Genomic DNA, 18362 nt, shown 5'->3' with positions numbered 1-18362 from the left:
CACGACTTGTTGAGCTATGAACGTATGTGAGCTCACTCTTGCTGTCTCACACCTTTCCCCCACAGGAGAAGAACAGGTGGTCGAAGAGGAGCCGCCTAACACTGAGGCATTCGACTTGATCTAGGTGGCGTTTCTCAGTTGACATTTGCGCCAATGATCCTTAGTTTGTTTTATCTTTATTATTTTATTATTTTATTTTGTAATAAGTTTCCGCTATGTAATAAATACTCTGATGTTTTATGACATTTATCTCTATACACTCTGTTATTATATATGTTGTCTTCTTGGCGCATGTATGAGATGCACCCGGCTTTGTTCCTTAAAACCGGGTGTTACAGAAGTGGTATCAGAGGAAATGTTGACTGTAGGACGAAACCTAGATAGAAACGGACAAACCCTTATCTACTTATCTTACTCTGATTCATTCCATACTTACCTTATCTTGAACCTGTCTCACCTTTTGCTACTCTACTTTGATTATTCTTACCTTTACTACTCTAAGACAAGATGGATTTCACACCCTGGAATCCTGCCACTATGATCTTCTTAAGAGATAGGGAGCCTAAGACCAAATCAAAACTATTTTCTCTATTTAAAACTGTTGATTGATTGTTCTGATGATAGATGCTTGATTTGCTTCTTTGGTTGATTGAAATAGTATAGACGGGCATCTTAGCATGTACCACCATAAGGTAATGAATTAACTTTAGTAGGTGACAAACTAATCTACTTAGTTAATAAATCCCTCGCAGTAACATATCTCGTAATTACTCGCCTTGTCTACAATTCTTCCTTTCTTACCCTGTATTTCTAACCCAGATGGGCTACCCCTATTGTGTTAGAAGAGAGCACTATAGACGTGATCCTTGGTATGTCATGGTTAAGAAAGGCAAAGGCAGTATATACACTATGCTAAGGGAACCGTAGAACTCACCAGTTCCAAAGATGAAAGATTTGAAGTTGAAATTGCAGTAACTACCACCATCAGACTAGCGGCATTCCTAGTAGATGAGAAGTTTGTGGGTGACAACATCCACGCAGTTAGGGATTTTCCGGATGTCTTTCCAGAGGAGTTATTAGGGATGCCACTAGATATGGAAGTTGAGTTTGTCATTAATCCCTTACCTAAGACTACCTCTATTTCTAAACGGCCATACAAGATGTCTATAGAAGAGTTAAAGGAACTTAAGAAACAATTAACGGAGTTACAAGAGGCTGGGTATACTCGTTCGGATTCTTCACCTTGTGGAGCGCCAGTTCTGTTTGTCCAGAAGAAAGATGGATCACAAAGGATGTGCGTGGATTATAGGTCCCTTAACAATGTCACTATGAAGAACAAGTGTCCATTACCCTGCATTGAGGATTTATTTGATCAGATGAGAGATGCAAGGGTATTCTCAAAGATTGAACTCTGACCGGGTTATCACCAAATGAAGATTAGGCCATCGGATATTCCCGAGATGGATTTCTCGACTCAATATGGTTTATATAAGTGCATCTTTATGTCATTTGGACTAACTAATACACCAGCTATTTTATGGACCTGAAGAGTAAGGTGTTCATGATCTAGACAGATTCGTTGTGGTTTTCATCGACGATATTCTTATTTATTTCAAGAGTGATAGTGGTCATGAGAAATAGCTGAGATTGGTGCTACAAAAGCGACGAGATAATCAACTCTACGCCGAGTACAGTAAATGTGAGTTTTGGATTGGCGAGGTGCCATTTCTTGGACATATCATTTCTAATGAAGGAATATCAATGGATCCTGCTAAAGTCAAGGAGATAGTGGCGTGGAGCATACCCACTATAGTTACGAAGATTCGGAATTTCTGGGAGTTGCAGGATATTATCGGAAATTTATTGAAGGGTTCTCTAAGATTGCCAAGCCTATGACCTCGCTTTTGGAGAAAGGAAGAGAATTCAAGTGGGATGAGAAATGCCCAAGAGAGCTTTGATCAATTGAAGGAGAGATTGATGTCACCGTCAGTATTGATTATGCCAGATCTGCAGAAGGGATTTGACATTTACTGTGATGCATGTGGCCAGGGACTTGGATGTGTGCTCATGCAAGAAGGACATGTGATCGCCTATGCATCTCGTCAGTTGCGGAAACATGAATTGAACTACCCCACTCATGACTTAGAGCTGGCAGCAGTTGTGCATGCACTTAAGATTTGGAGACACTACATTATGGGAACTAAGTGTCAAGTGTACACGGATCATAAGAGTTTGAAGTACATATTCACTCAGAAGGATCTCAACCCTAGGCAACGCCGTTGGTTGGAGCTCATTAAGGATTATGATTTGGAGATTCACTATCACCCAGGCAAGGCAAATTTGGTTTCAGATGCCTTGAGTCGGAAGGAGCATGTTCACTCCGCTTTCGTTGTCCAGCTACCTGATGAATTAGCAAAAGATTTTGAGAGACTCAACCTGGGAATTGTTACACATACGGAAGGAGTTACCATTGAATTGGAACCTACCTTGGAGCAAGAAATTCGCAAAGGACAGATTGGTGATGCCAAAATCCAGGAGATCAAGGATCTTATAACAGAAGGTAGAGGCCCAGAATTTACGAAAGATGAGCAAGGCATCGTATGGTTCAAGGATAGGATATGTGTTCCTGGTATTGAAAGCCTTCGTGAGACTATTTTAAAGGAGGCCCATGACTCAGATTATTCTATTCATCCTGGTAGTACCAATATGTATCAGGATTTGAAGCAAAAGTATTGGTGGTATGGACTAAAGAGAGATGTGGCTGCACATGTGGCTATGTGCGATGTGTGCCAAAGAGTTAAAGCTGAACACCAGAGGCCAGCCGGACTACTGCATCCACTGAAGATACCCGAGTGGAAATGGGAAGAGATTGGAATGGACTTCATTGTTGGATTACCCCGCACGTCTGCTGGGTATGATTCTATATGGGTGATTGTGGACAGGCTAACTAAAGTAGCCCACTTTATTCCAGTGAAGACCACATATGCAGGAGCTAAGTTGGCAGAGTTATACATGGCAAGGATTGTCTGCCTACATGGTGTGCCAAAGAAGATCGTGTCTGATCGAGGATCACAGTTTACCTCTCGATATTGGAAGAAGTTGCACGAGTCCTTGGATACAAGATTAAATTTTAGTTCGGCTTACCATCCACAGACTGATGGACAGACTGAGAGGACCAACCAAGTGCTAGAGGATATGTTAAGAGCTTGTGCTCTTAAACATGGTGGAAGTTGGGATAAGAGTTTGCCTTATGCGGAGTTCTCTTATAATAACAGCTATCAGGCCAGTTTGAAGATGTCACCGTTTGAGGCTTTATATGGCAGAAAGTGCAGGACTCCATTATATTGGGATCAAACTGGTGAAAGGCAGTTGTTTGGGCCTGAGATTATACAAGAAGCAGAAGAACAAGTTCAGCAAATAAGGGAGAATTTGAGAACTGCATAGTCTAGGCAGAAAAGCTATGCTGATACCCGGAGAAGACTGCTAGAGTTTAAAGAGGGAGATTATGTCTATTTGAAGGTGTCACCACTTCGGGGTATGAGAAGATTCACAGTCAAAGGAAAGTTGTCCCCTCGCTTTATTGGACCCTTCTTAATCTTAAAGCGAGTGGGAGAAGTGGCATACCAATTGGAGTTACCAGATCATCTTGAGGATGTTCATGATGTATTTCATGTATCTCAGCTGAAGAAATGTCTCAGGGTACCTGAAGAGCGGTTGCCAATGGAGGACCTTAGTGTTCAAGAAGATTTGACTTATGCTGAGTACCCCATCAAGATTTTAGATATTTTGACTCGAGTCACGAGGAATAAGGTTATAAAGATGTGCAAAGTTCAATGGAGTCACCACGGTGAAGATGAAGCAACTTGGAAAAGAGAAGAAGAGCTTCGCATAGACTTTCCTCATATGTTCTCTAGACCTTCTTAAATCTCGAGGACGAGATTATTTTTAAGGGGGGTAGGATTTGTAATACTCAAAATTGTATACCAAGAAATATAGAGAGAGATCTCCTCGTTTGATGTGTCTCATTTGCATCATAAAAAGAGCATACCTGAAATTTAGAGTTTAATTCAAACAAATGATAAAAAAATGCATCATGTGGAGTTTTTATGTTTGTGCATTAAATAAAATAATAATAATAATAATAATAATAAGGATAATAAGAGAATAAATACTAGAAGTTAAATCAAACCTTAAATTAAAACTAGGGTTTTCGAAAATGAGAGAAGAGAAAAGGGTATAAAAATATAAATAATATACTATTATCTCCAAGATTTATATTTTCATTTCACAATATGATTGGAGGATAAAAATCTATACAATGTTCGAATTTAAAATTCAAATTCAAACCAGATTTTGAAATCAAAAGAAAATAAAAAGAAAAAAAGGGGTAAAACCGCTGCATGGGCCAGATCTGCGCTTTTGGCCCACTCAGGAAAGCAGACCGCGCGGCCCAACCACGAGGTCACCGCGCGCGCTGGCCACCCCGGCGCCTGTCGTGCGGGCCCGCCTCGTCAGTCAGCTTCCCCGCGCCCACACCGTGACCGAGTCGTCGCTGTGCGTGGGGCCGGGCCGTCATACTCCGTGCGCCCTTCCCTCTATCGCTTGCCCTACCTCGATGACAACCGGGCTCCAGTGTCGGAACCACCTCGCGGACATCACGCCCGGATCAACTATTCCCCCGCCATTACCGCTGCACGTCGTGCATGACGGAACCCCCATGCCGAGCCCGCAGGAGATAAGAGCTCCTTCAACACGCGATAATCCTCATCCCGCCCTGTCGTGCGCCGTTCCTCCGTTGCTACTGCTCCACAAATCCTTGCGCCTCCGCATCTAGCTCGGTAGCAAACCCGTCACCGCAGCCGCGCTCGTGCGCTGTTGCCATACCCATCCGCTGCGCATCGGAGATCGACCAGGGAGCATCGTTGGGTCGTGGTGGACCTGTCGGTGGCGGAGATTGGAACGTTGGGATCCCCGGCGACGCGCGGATTTCTCATCGGAGACCCGCGGTCGCGCAACCTCGTGGCCGAGCTACCATTGTCGCCAATCCTAGGTAATTGGCCCCCCATCGCGTTCGCCCTACCTTTGACTTAGTGTAGCTTGGTTGAATTGGAAATTTGGGTTGGATTGTGGCCGAATCGATGGTTCTCCGGCGAGCGGGCCGCCGCGGAGGGTGTGCGCCGCCGCGCTCGGGATCCAGAGGAGGAGATGGTTGTGCGCCGTCGGATCGGTGTGGACGGCTCAGATTAGGCTAGCGTACCCATTCAGACAGACATGATCCAAACTGTTGATCCATCGGCGGGCGACTAGGATTCAAGTTTCCATTCATTAAATCCGGGCCGCAGATCGTTTGATCGACGGCTCTAGGTGTGTACCGGTTCGGGCCAGACCCGACCTAATCCTCGCCGTTAGTTATGGATCGGTCGGACCAGATTCCTTCGTACCCCTTTCACGCGTGTGATCCCGACCGTGCGATTCGATCGGACGGAGCGGGTGGAGTCCAGAGTTTGTAAAACCCACGCCGTAGATTGTTGATCTGACGATTAGGATAGCGTACCGGTTCGTGGTATGAGTGGGTCTAATCTAGGCGGTCGATCTGTGATCGAACGGCTCAAATCCACTGCTACCCCCTTCGGCCTGTCGGTTTAACGATTGGGTCCTTGGGCTTTAAGGGAATTAACCCGCGGTCTACCTGGTGGGTCGTTTGAGTCTTAGGATTAGTTGCACCTGGGCCCCTGGCTTTTCTGGGTATTGAGGCGCCATCCAGAGAAGAGTAAATCAGATTAAATGAATTGGGAAAATGTATTTCTAATACAAAACAATTCCTAGAATTTAATTAATTCATAGAAAATCCATGTGAGCTCCAAATTGAACCATTCCAGTTTCTAAAATTTTGTAATAATATTCTCTATCATCTAGTGTCTCTGTTTTGACTTGAAAACAGTTAGAAAATTAATTTATCATTTAATCCTATTTTAATCACATTAAACCTTAGGAAATTCATAACTTGAATTTTATAACTCCAAATTTAGTGGTTCCAGTTCCTATGATTTCATTTTAATGTGTAGATTTTTACTGTGAATTTTATTTATATGTTTGGTGCAATGTTAATTTTTGCCATACTATGTATGTATTGTGTTGATGCGAGTAGACGAGCAAGCCATTGTGGAATCTGAGGTTCAGCAAGTAGAAGTAGCTGAGCAGGAGCTCATTGAAGGCAAGTTGTGCCCTTGATCACTTACTTTTTCCCAGCCATGTTCTTATTAATTATAATGATCTGCATAGGTTAATTTTGGTGGGATCCTTTAGGTTACCTAGTTTTGGTTATCTTTATACCTTGTTCACCCCTGAAATATTTTTGGGTAGTATCTGCTATTGCTTTATGTGGATTAGGTATGGAGATACAACATTCATGATTACTCTTTTATTATCTTGTTATTACTACTGTTCATGTTAAGATCATTATGTTAATGGGAACATGGAGCGACCACCCGGGAAAATAGTGCTACCACAAGGGTATAATGGGACGCCCTTGGCTGATTAACTAGGAAAGCTAGTGGAGGTCTTCCTTACCCGAAAGGGGCAAGGGCAGTAGGGGAGTGGTCAGTGTAGGGAGGTCCTTGGGTTGATTTTGCTGCGATGGCGGTGAGGCAAGAACCCTGCACTGGAGCTTCCTATAAACTGTAGCGGGATTTCTGAAGCTAGTGGAACTTTGTAAAGGCCTTGTAGTGTTGCCCTGCCTCGCCTCCTCGGTAGAGGTGTATGGGATTGGCCATCTCTTGGCAGATGGGTAACATGACTTGTGGGTAAAGATGCGCAACCTCTGCAGAGTGTAAAACTGGTATACTAGCCGTGCTCACGGTCATGAGCGGCTCGGACCCTCACATGATTAATTTATGGAACTTAAATTTAATTTGACATTTGCATCGCATTTGGGATTATTTTACTATTACTGTTCTTTATTATTATTAAGGTTTGGTATTTACTTACACTTAGTAATTGCTAATAAAATTTTGACCAACTTATAAAAGCAATGCTCAGCCTCAGCCTTTATTTCATTGATCAGCCTTACACTTTATGAACTCCCACCTTTGGTGAGTTCATGCCACATTATTCCCCACGACTTGTTGAGCTATGAACGTATGTGAGCTTACTCTTGCTGTCTCACACCCCCCACAGGAGAAGAACAGGTGGTCGAAGAGGAGCCGCCTAACACTGAGGCATTCGACTTGATCTAGGAGGCGTTTCTCAGTTGACATTTGCGCCAACGATCCTTAGTTTGTTTTATCTTTATTATTTATTATTTTATTATTTTATTTTGTAATAAGTCTTCCGCTATGTAATAAATACTCTGATGTTTTATGACATTTATCTCTATACACTCTGTTATTATATATGTTGTCTTCTTGGCGCATGTATGAGATGCACCCGGCTTTGTTCCTTAAAACCGGGTGTTACAGAATACTAGTATGATAGGTCGAGTAGTTGCTTTATTTAATTAGGATCTCGGTAGAAGACGAGTGATTTTTCTAGCACTCGCGCGAGATCAGGATTTGGTTGTACCACCTTCCTACTATTATGATACTAGTGGTAGACAGCAATCCATGGGGATTGGTTGTCTACGAGATGGGAAAATGGAATAAGGATTAACGTGCGGATACCTGTGTCAAGCGATTGAACGTACTAAGCACATGCCGAGAAATATGGTAAATCGGTAAGCCTAGTACCTGAGTGAACCTGGCAGTGGACATGTCCCCTCACGCGACCTGAGACGTGGTCTCCCATTCCGGTTATGGTGGGTACAAGTGCGGTCACTGCACGACGGCAGTCAGGGTCAGTGAGGCATTGTACGCCAAGGCGGTGAGCCCTGATTTGCTGACGGGGAATCGATGGGGATGGTTGATATGTGTGGGGACGGAGTGCCCCTACATGTCGTGTGTTTAGGTTTGCCTTGCAAGGAAAAAAATTCGATTCGAATCGTCTGCTTCTCGCAGCTAATGAGACTGTTTGATCCATTGTACTGCATTGAGTAACAAGTGGAAATATGATGAGTTGATATAAGATGTTGATTGCTAATAATGTTTGCTACTATGTATGAGTAGATAGTACACATTTAGCCTTAAGAGAGTCACACTTAAATTGACAAAGCTAAAACTTGACTTAGGAACTCAGCTAGTGCTTTTGGCAACCAAACCCCACAGCTAAACAGCTGCATGTCTAGAGGTAGAGGAGTAGACTCCTCACACCGGGTAAGTCTAGCTGAGTATTAGTATACTCAGCCTTGCTTGTGGCATAATTTTACAGGCTTTCTGGGGGACATGGTTGCTGGAGTGACTTGGCCGTCCATCTTGCCACCGGGTTGGACTGTCGAGTGGGACCCTACCTCGGCTGAGGAGGAGCATGAGGAGTGATGGGACAGGCTTCCCCATCCCTCTGTTTATTTACCGTTAGTTTTATTCCGCTGCATTTCGAACAATGATGACTCCTTTTGCAAAACTCCGATGGTGATGTAATAATTTTAGTACTCTTACATGCATGGTTTTATGCTTTATTGTATTTGCTCTGTGACTCACCATCGAGTGAGATTGTGGTACTTGATCCTGTTAGTGGCCGTGTCGGACTAGATCCGAGGGATTGATGGGTTATTCCCATTTAAGTGTGGTCCAGCCTCTAAGGCGGGGCTTAGGCACTTAAGTTGGAATAATTCGGGCAGTTCCGCCACATCTGGTATCGGAGCTTGTACCACCATAGAGGAATCAATAAAATGTGAATACCATCATTTTTCCAAAATAAAACTTGATAGAAACAATGTTGGATAGATAGAAGGACGAGCAGGATAGATCTAGGACGTGAAGCCTTAGGATGATAGAAGGGTAGCTAGGTGGCTACGTAATTAGGCCCTATAGGCCACCTTAAGGGATGGGAGTTCTTCCCTATCCCCTTATATTGGTGAGGTCGTTCAGGACGAGCATGCATGCATTCTTAATTAAGCAAATGGATAACTGAGTAAGGACTTAAAAACAAGATAACAACCAACTAGGTCCCCAGTGCCTTTTATTTAACTAGAGAAAGGCCGAGTTTTCTTTTCCTTGTTCTTTTTATAATTCTTTTTCTTTTACTTACGCTTAACCGTACACAGATGACTTCCCACGGATCCTCAGAGGACGGAGATGCACTGTCCCACACTGACGGGCTTGCACGAGAGGGCTTTCCTCGCATTTTGTGGGAGGTACTTCAGGGGGCCGGATACACGACACCCCCTCAGTACGCGGTGCAGCAGTTCGAGAAGCACCGAGTACCCCGCTGTAGGGTGAGGATGACCTTGGAGCCTCATCCCCTGCAGCTAGGCTGGCGCTCTTTGGACTCCGAGTCTTTTGGATACCGAGCGGAGGACACGATCGAGGCGATTGCTCTGCATGGATTGACCACCTTCTGCGGATTTCATCCTTTGGAGCTGGCTACCCACCCCATTGGCTTGTTCCCCACCGAAAGGGAGGACGACCCAATGTGGAAGGATAGGGTGGAGCATGCCAAGGATATCTGGGCCATCTACCCAGGACAGACTGCGCACTTGACCTTACGGTGCATGAATGCTCTGTACCGTCTGCAAGTGATGCGCGGCGAGGCGATGTCCCATCTGATGGCACTATTGGAGGCGACAAAGATTACGTTGGACAACAGGGAGGAGCTTGTGGTTGATTTGTCTACTGAAATGGTGGAGAAGGACTTGCAGGTGGAGCTGCTATCCACTGATATCCAAGAGTTGGAGGAACTAGTGGGCACCAGGGAGAACACCATCGAGGTTCTCGAGGATCAGCTCATTAACACTCAGCAGCAGCTTGCTGAGGCTAACGAGCACCTGGATATGCATCACCAGGAGATCCAGGACATGGAGGCCAACGAGGACGTCGACATCGAGGGAGGAGATGGGCCTGCCTCTAGTGTGGACACTGCTGGCTCAGGGAGACCACCTTCCCCCGAGTCGAGTGTTGCCTCGTTCGCTCACTAGATGTCCGGGATAGAGTTAGACGTTGATGATGGTAGGACTCCTCGCAGCTAGCTTAGCTTTTGCACCCTTGGGGTACTAGGCTAGATAGAGTTGAGTCTTTTTGGGACAATTGATGTAACCGTGATAAACCCTTTTGGAAGCATGTTTGATGGATGCTGTTATCAGTTTAAATTTGGAAGGAAAAATTTATGCCTTTTTAAATCCTCTTGTTAAAGTTGGAGTCTATCGTTTTGCTTTTGACTCTTTTCGTCGTGATTAAATCTTGAACTTGGAGATATGGTGTTAAGTATGTATGTGGTTTTTCAGATGGCCGTGAGGCAGCATCGTGGCCAGAATGAGCGCGTTCCTCCACCGCCGCCACCGCCTCCCACTCTGCAGGAGCTCATGGCTCAGCAGAATGAGATCTTGAGACAGCTGGCCCAGCGTCAGCCACCACCTCAGCATTATGGTGGTGGAGACCATCAGCGTCACCCAGCGGTAGCTACCTACCAGGAGTTCCTCAGTACTCAACCTCCATTGTTCACAAGGGCAGAGGACCCACTTGATGCAGATGTATGGTTACGAGTGGTGGAATCCAAATTCCCGCTACTCCATGGAGCTTGTTCTGAGGTCACTAAAGTCTTGTTCGCTACCCAGCAGCTTCGCAGACCCGCAAGGACTTGGTGGGACCATTTTCTTGCCATGCAGCCAGAGGATCGAGAGGTGGAATGGAGGGAGTTCAAGGCAGCTTTCAGGGGACACCACATCCCAGCCGGGATTATGGACCGAAAGCTCAACGAGTTTCTGGCACTCACTCAGGGCAACAGGACAGTGTTGCAGTATGCCCAGGCTTTCAATGACTTGTGCCAGTATACTGGATATCACGCAGACACAGATGAGAAGAAGAGAGATAGGTTCAGAAGGGGGCTCAACACTAAGCTCCGAGATCGTCTCAACACCGTCAGGGCCAACAGTTACAATGAGTTGGTCAACATGGCTATCTCCCAGGAGGACTGCATTACAGCTCGACAGGCAGAAAAGAAGAGGAAGACCCCTGTGGCAGGACCCTCAGCTCAGCCACAGCGCTTCAGGATTGTGTCTGACACGCAGAACAGGGGACCCCAGCAGCAGCAAGGAAGATGGGTGATCCGACCACAGCAGCAGCAGCAGGCACCCAACCGCACCCAGTTTCCAGCTCAGAGGAACAATCAGCAGCAGCAGTACCGCCAGGCAAATGACAACAGGTGTTTCACATGTGGCAACACCGGGCATTATGCCGAAAATTGCCCCAGGAACCAGCAGAGGCAGGGGCAGAATGTCAATCAGAACCAAGGCAAGAGGCAGAAGGTGCAAGTGAGGCAGGGGAGGCTGAACTTCACCACCATGGCTGATATTCCAGAGGGAGCACCCGTCATGACTGATATCTTTACAGTTTTGAATTATCCTGCTATTATTCTTTTTGATTCAGGTGCATCGCATAGTTTTATCAGTGCCAAATTTAGTGCCAAGTGCCAATTGCCTTTTCACCACACCAATGGGGGTATTACAATTTCAACACCAGGAGGCAGGGTTGCCACTTACCAAATTAACAAGAATGTGCCTATAAAGTTTGGTAGCCTTATAATTAAAACCAACCTCCTCATTTTGGGGTTGGATAGTGTGGATGTCATATTGGGAACTGACTGGTTGACCAGAAATCAGGCTGTGATGGATATTGCAGCTAGGGCCATTGAGGTGCACTCACCAACTTGTGGTGAAACCACACTATATCTGCTCGACCAGGGATGCACCCGTTCTTGTGCCTTTGTTATGATAGAATCCCCAGTAGAAAAGATCCCAGTGGTCCGTGACTACCCGGATGTGTTTCTAGATGAATTGCTAGGGATGCCACCTGACCGAGACATTGAGTTCACAATCGAATTGCAACCCGGGACTGCTCCTATTTCCAAGAGACCCTATAGGATGCCCCCCGCAGAATTGGCAGAACTGAAAAAACAATTGCAAGAGTTGTTGGATAAGGGGTTCATTCGCCCAAGTACTTCACCATGGGGATGCCCAGCTTTGTTTGTGAAGAAAAAGGATGAGAGTTTGAGGATGTGTGTTGACTACCGCCCTCTCAATGCGGTGACCATCAAGAACAAATACCCGCTGCCCCGTATTGATGTTCTGTTTGATCAGTTGGTAGGAGCCAAGGTATTCTCCAAGATAGACCTTCGCTCAGGTTACCATCAGATCAAGATCCGTGCCAGCGATATTCCTAAGACGGCTTTCTCTACCAGATATGGGCTGTATGAGTTTTTGGTGATGTCTTTTAGGCTGACCAATGCCCCGGCTTATTTCATGTACTTGATGAACTCAGTGTTTATGCCAGAGTTGGATAAGTTCGTGGTTGTTTTCATTGATGATATTCTGGTCTATTCCAAGAATGAGGACGAACATACTGAGCACCTGCACATCGTGCTTCAGCGACTGTGCGATCATCATCTTTATGCTAAGTTGTCTAAATGTGAGTTCTGGCTGAAGGAGATTAAATTCTTGGGTCACACAATTTCTCAGGATGGGATATCAGTTGATCCTGAGGAGGTACAAGAGGTAATGGATTGGAAACCCCCGACTACAGTGAGGCAGATTCGGAGTTTTCTGGGATTGGCAGGGTATTATCGACGATTTATTCCGAATTTCTCCAGAATTGCCAAACCCATGACTGAACTGTTGAAGAAGGGAGTCAAATATGATTGGAGCCAAAAGTGCGAGGATGCCTTTCACACTTTGAGGCAGCATTTGACAACAGCCCCAGTGCTGGCTCAACCTGACAACACCAAGCCATTTGAAGTTTATTGTGATGCTTCTGGTACAGGCTTGGGATGTGTCTTGATGCAAGAGAACAGAGTCATTGCTTATGCTTCCCGAGCACTCAGGCCCCATGAGCAGAACTACCCTACACATGACCTGGAGTTGGCAGCTGTGGTTCATGCTCTTAAGATATGGAGACACTACTTGATGGGAGCTCACTGTAACATCTACACTGATCACAAGAGTCTCAAATACATTCTCACTCAGGCAGATCTGAACATGAGGCAGAGGAGATGGTTGGAGTTAATCAAGGACTATGATTTGGAAGTGCATTACCATCCTGGCAAAGCCAATGTTGTGGCAGATGCCTTGAGCAGAAAGGCCCAGTGCAATTGTATAAGCATAGATACAAGAGTTACCACCCTGTGCGATGAGTTGTGCAAGCTGAACCTGGAAGTTGTTTCTTCAGGTGATTTGAGTTATATCTCGGTGGAACCCACATGGCAAGAGCAAATAGTAAGGGCACAGATTGAGGATAAGGGTGTTCAAATGATTAAGGAAATGATCGAGCAAAAGGCAGAGAAATACAAGTGCTTCCGTCAGGACAGCAAGGGAATTTTATGGTTTGGAGACCGATTGGTTATTCCCAAGGACCCTGAGCTCAGAAAGAAGATACTAGATGAAGCTCACCTTTCCAAATTCTCCATGCACCCTGGTAGCAACAAGATGTACCATGATCTCAGATCTTTATATTGGTGGACCAGAATGAAGAGGGAAATTGCCAAGTACATATCCGAGTGTGACACCTGCCAGAGAATCAAGGCCAGTCACTTGAAGACAGCAGGTCCTTTGCAACCCCTTCCCATACCATCTTGGAAATGGGAGGACATTTGCATGGACTTCATAGTGGGATTACCCAATACCTCCAGGCACCATGATTCCATTTGGGTTATTGTGGACAGGTTGACCAAGACCGCTCATTTCTTGCCCGTGCACACCACCCACAAGACGGAGAAGTATGCAGAAATTTATGTTGATCAAATAGTGCGATTACATGGTATCCCAAAGACCATTATATCTAATAGAGGAGCACTTTTTGTGGCACGCTTTTGGGAGAAGCTGCAAGAATCACTTGGGACCCAAGTAATACGAAGCTCAGCATACCATCCCCAAACAGATGGCCAGACAGAAAGGGTGAATCAGATTTTGGAAGACATGTTGCGAGCATGTGCACTACACTATGGGAAGGATTGGGATAAGTGTCTTTCTTTGGTAGAGTTTTCCTACAATAACAGCTATCAGTCCAGTTTGAAGATGGCACCTTTTGAAGCCTTATATGGGAGAAGGTGTAGGACCCCACTGAATTGGTCTCAAGCAGGAGAGAGGGAAATTTTTGGGCCAGACTTGGTGCTTGAGGCAGAGGCAAAGGTCAGGGTTATTACCAAGAACTTAGAAGCTGCTCAGGCCAGGCAAAAGAGCTATCATGACAAGAGGCGGAAACCTCTACAGTTTGAGGTGGGAGATCATGTTTATCTTAAGGTGTCACCCACCAAGGGTGTCTAGAGATTCGGGATCAAGGGCAAGTTAGCTCCTCGCTACATTGGACCCTATGAAATCAAAGCAAGTTGTGGACCCGTAGCTTACCAATTGGAATTGCCACCTCACATGTCAGCAGTTCACAATGTGTTCCATGTATCTCAGCTGCGGAAATGTGTTCGTCAACCCACTGAAGTGCTACCAGAACCAGATATTGAGATAGAACCAGACTTGTCCTACCAAGAGTACCCCATCAAGGTATTAGATCAAAAGGAGAGATCAACTCGGGCAAGATCAGTCAGAATGTATAAAGTTCAGTGGAGTCACCATTCAGCAGAGGAAGCTACATGGGAGACGGAGGATTTTCTGCGCTCTCGCTTCTCTAACTTTCTGCCCAAGGGAGTCGGTACGTAACCCCAGAACCCCACCCCCACCTGCCCTTTGAATTCAATTATAAGAAAAAAACTTAGATAACAAGGATAGTCTAAGTTGTGGATTTAACTTAAAAAGGGCTTCCTTCTGAAGTTGCAAAGAGGATGACATTCGAAGAGCAGTTAACCAGAGAAACTTGAGTATAAAGAAAGGGTAGCACACCCACACACCTTCAAGCACCCCTCCAAGGGACTCTACCTAAAATCTCGGGACGAGATTCCTTTAAGGGGGGAGGGCTGTAACACCCCAGGTGTTACTCAGGGTGTCCACCCAGGGCTATCCCTTTTAACCTATTATCACATGAAGATTGAGGTGGGCAAAGTACATCAAACTTGGAATTCAAGGTCCTAAGCAAGTGCAAACCATCTTGGATATCATGCCCTAGCTTGTCATGCACATCTAAGTGGGGAATTTCCCAAAACCCTAAATCAAACCCCTCTTGGGCAATAGGAACCCTAATTGAAGCTAGGATCAAAGGTCATGTAAACCTTATGATCATGGCTTGGGCCAAATATAAAAGTTGTAACATGCTTCATAACCTACAAATAATAGTAAGGAAGTACCCCCAAAAAGTTTTCAGAAAAGCCCCAAAAAGTTCACCCAAGGTTGAGCACAAGGGAGAATTCAGAATTTGCCTAAGTCTAAAAACTAACCCTTGAACAAAGATCCCACATGTTCACCTTAATCCAAAATTCAAAACACTTCGACCCAATTGACAAAGTGGCGCCAAATTAACCCTAGAATGCCCTGGAAAGAGGTGACACCTACCCTAGGGCGTTAGACACGACTTGACACCATTTTTGTCTCGGCTTGGACCTAGCTGACACAGCCAACTTCTCACCCCTCTATCTCCCTACCCCGACCATATCTTGACTTGGAACTCACAGCAAAAAGGTAGGATATGGAGCAGGGAAGCGACCGTACACAGTGACTTTGCCAAGATACGCACGCTATGGTGCTCAAATCCGCCGTTGAACCATGGCAGAAGTGAGCTTCCACGTGTTCGACGCGGGCTGATAACCGGGGGCGCGCTCAGAGCACGCCCGTGCGCGAACCCCCGCGCGCCCGCGGCCGCCCGTGACCACGCCCACGCCACGGCTATAAAGCCTGCCCCAGTGCTCGGCTGCCTTCCCCGTTGCCTCCTCCGTACCTCGCCTGACTTTCCCGAGCCAACCCTTAGCTCCGGCGACCTCCCCGCGACCTGCCAGTGTCGCCCGAGAGCAACCACCGTGGCCAGCCCCTTTCCTGACCTCCTCCGTTCAATCCAAGCCCTTAGATAGCTTCCTGGTGAGGCCGTGAAGCTTACTCAAGCTTGAACCGAGGACCCGCGTCACCGGATTAGCGCAATCGTGCTCGCCGGAGTTCAAAAACCCGCCGGCGCACGTGGACCGGCTAAGCCTCTGCACCATTTCCCAATTCGTTGCGCGCATGGCCTCTACATCACCCCGTGGAGCTCCTCGTGCACCTTAATTGAACTATACCGTCATGGTTTGGCCGGAACAGGAGCCGCCGACGACCCCCGCCGCCTGTGCTCGTGGCCAGGGTAGCTCCGACCACCTCCGATGCCGACCCGCACATCGACGTGACCGTCGTGACCTCCCGGACGTCACTGACCACCCCGCCGGAGCTCTACTGCCGCCGGTAAGCCTCGCCGCCGTAATCTATGCCGCGGGTACTGTTTGAGTCAGCTAGGGAGCGCGGGTTAGATTTCGGCTAGGTCCAGGGGGTTTTGTGCAATGTTAGTGACCCATGCCAATAGTAGACCGAGGACTGTTTTGTGAGAGAAGAGGGAGATAAAACCCAGGGGCCTCAGCGCAAACCTGTCTTCTTTTCCATTTTCGAATTTATTTTTCTTTTAATATGGCAGATAACTTAATAAATGCATAACTTGAAGAATAATCATCCAAAAATTGTCAAACCAATTTTGCTAGACTCTAGGAAATATGAACTATCAGATAAAAATAGTAAAACCCATAGTTCCTATATTCTTTTCTGAAGTTTTGAATTAAATAAGAAAACTGCTAAAAACTTAATATTAGAAGGAAAAATAGAAATATTGTTTGACTAGGGTTAGCAAAATTTGGAGAAGTTTATATCTACCTACTGACCCAATTAAAAATGCTAAACCTCTCCGTCCACCCCATTAAGTTAGTTTTTACCCCTTGTTTTACAATATGCTTAAGGTTAAGAAAAATAGAAAATGTGATTTAAATAATGAACCAGAGGGCACCCCTATTTTTGTTAGGATACTTATTCAATATAGTTCACTGGAAAAATTTACCATACCATGGTTTAGTATAAAATAGGTAGGATACCTTTTAATTGAATAAAACAAGAATAACTTAGAAAAACCCTACAAAAATAACCCCAAGGTGAAAACACCCCCACCCTTGGGATAGTAAATTTTTTGTTATTAAGAACTTAAGAAAAATATGAAATCTGCTGTTTGACATTTTTCAAATAACAATGTAGTAGAAAGTGCCTTTTTGGCATTAAACTTTAGAAAATCATAACTAAATAACCACCCCTTAGCCTTATGTGGTTTTTGGCACAAAAGGCTATTATTGCTGTTAGATGCCAACAAAAATAACCTTTAAGACAGACCCCACCTCTAATTAAGAGTTATAGTACAAAGTGGCCCATTTACCCAATTTTATTCTTTTTGTCTTAAGCCTAGCCTTTATTTGTGGAGCCTCAAATTCTTAAAACAGGCTAGAATAGCAAATGTCAACCCACTGTAATTTTTACAGAATTTTTGGAAAATATTAAACCACTGTCGTAGTTCAAACCTACACTAAAAACCATAAGTAGAAATTAAAGAAAGGAAATTGAATAATAGTAATTAGTGCCATCCTAAAACCTTTGTAATTTGTCCACTGAAATATATAAAGACAATACAAATCCACTATGTTTATCCCCAATAAAAACCTAAGCCTAAAAAGTAATAAGCCTAAACCCACTGAAAGCCCTGCATGACTAAGAAACCCTAAGTTACTTCTTGACTTAGTTTCTTTAAGCATAATGTTATTAAATCCTGCATAATCATGACATACATGTTCATTGCATTTCGATAGACTGTAACCTTGCTGACGGAGAGTACATCCTCGTGCCGGAGCAAGGAGCTGCTCAGGAGGTAGCCCCAGATCCAGCACCAGAGCCTCACCAGAGGACCTGCCTGCCACTGCTTGGAAGGCAAGCCCCGGTTTATGCATAACCTGTTATTTATGCTATTTTACTTCACTTAATGATTGTAGGATTGATTGTGCACTTAGGTGTAGGAATTGTTTGAAACCCTAGTTGCATGATCTCAGGAATCCTTTTGAGATGAATACTAGTATGATAGGTCGAGTAGTTGCTTTATTTAATTAGGATCTCGGTAGAAGACGAGTGATTTTTCTAGCACTCGCGCGAGATCAGGATTTGGTTGTACCACCTTCCTACTATTATGATACTAGTGGTAGACAGCAATCCATGGGGATTGGTTGTCTACGAGATGGGAAAATGGAATAAGGATTAACGTGTGGATACCTGTGTCAAGCGATTGAACGTACTAAGCACATGCCGAGAAATATGGTAAATCGGTAAGCCTAGTACCTGAGTGAACCTGGCAGTGGAC

The sequence above is a fragment of the Zea mays genome, chromosome 2 (genome assembly GCF_902167145.1).
Source record: "Zea mays cultivar B73 chromosome 2, Zm-B73-REFERENCE-NAM-5.0, whole genome shotgun sequence".
Classification (NCBI taxonomy): Eukaryota; Viridiplantae; Streptophyta; class Magnoliopsida; order Poales; family Poaceae; genus Zea; species Zea mays.
The sequence above is the reverse complement of the archived record's forward strand: the minus strand, read 5'-3'. Positions refer to the sequence as shown.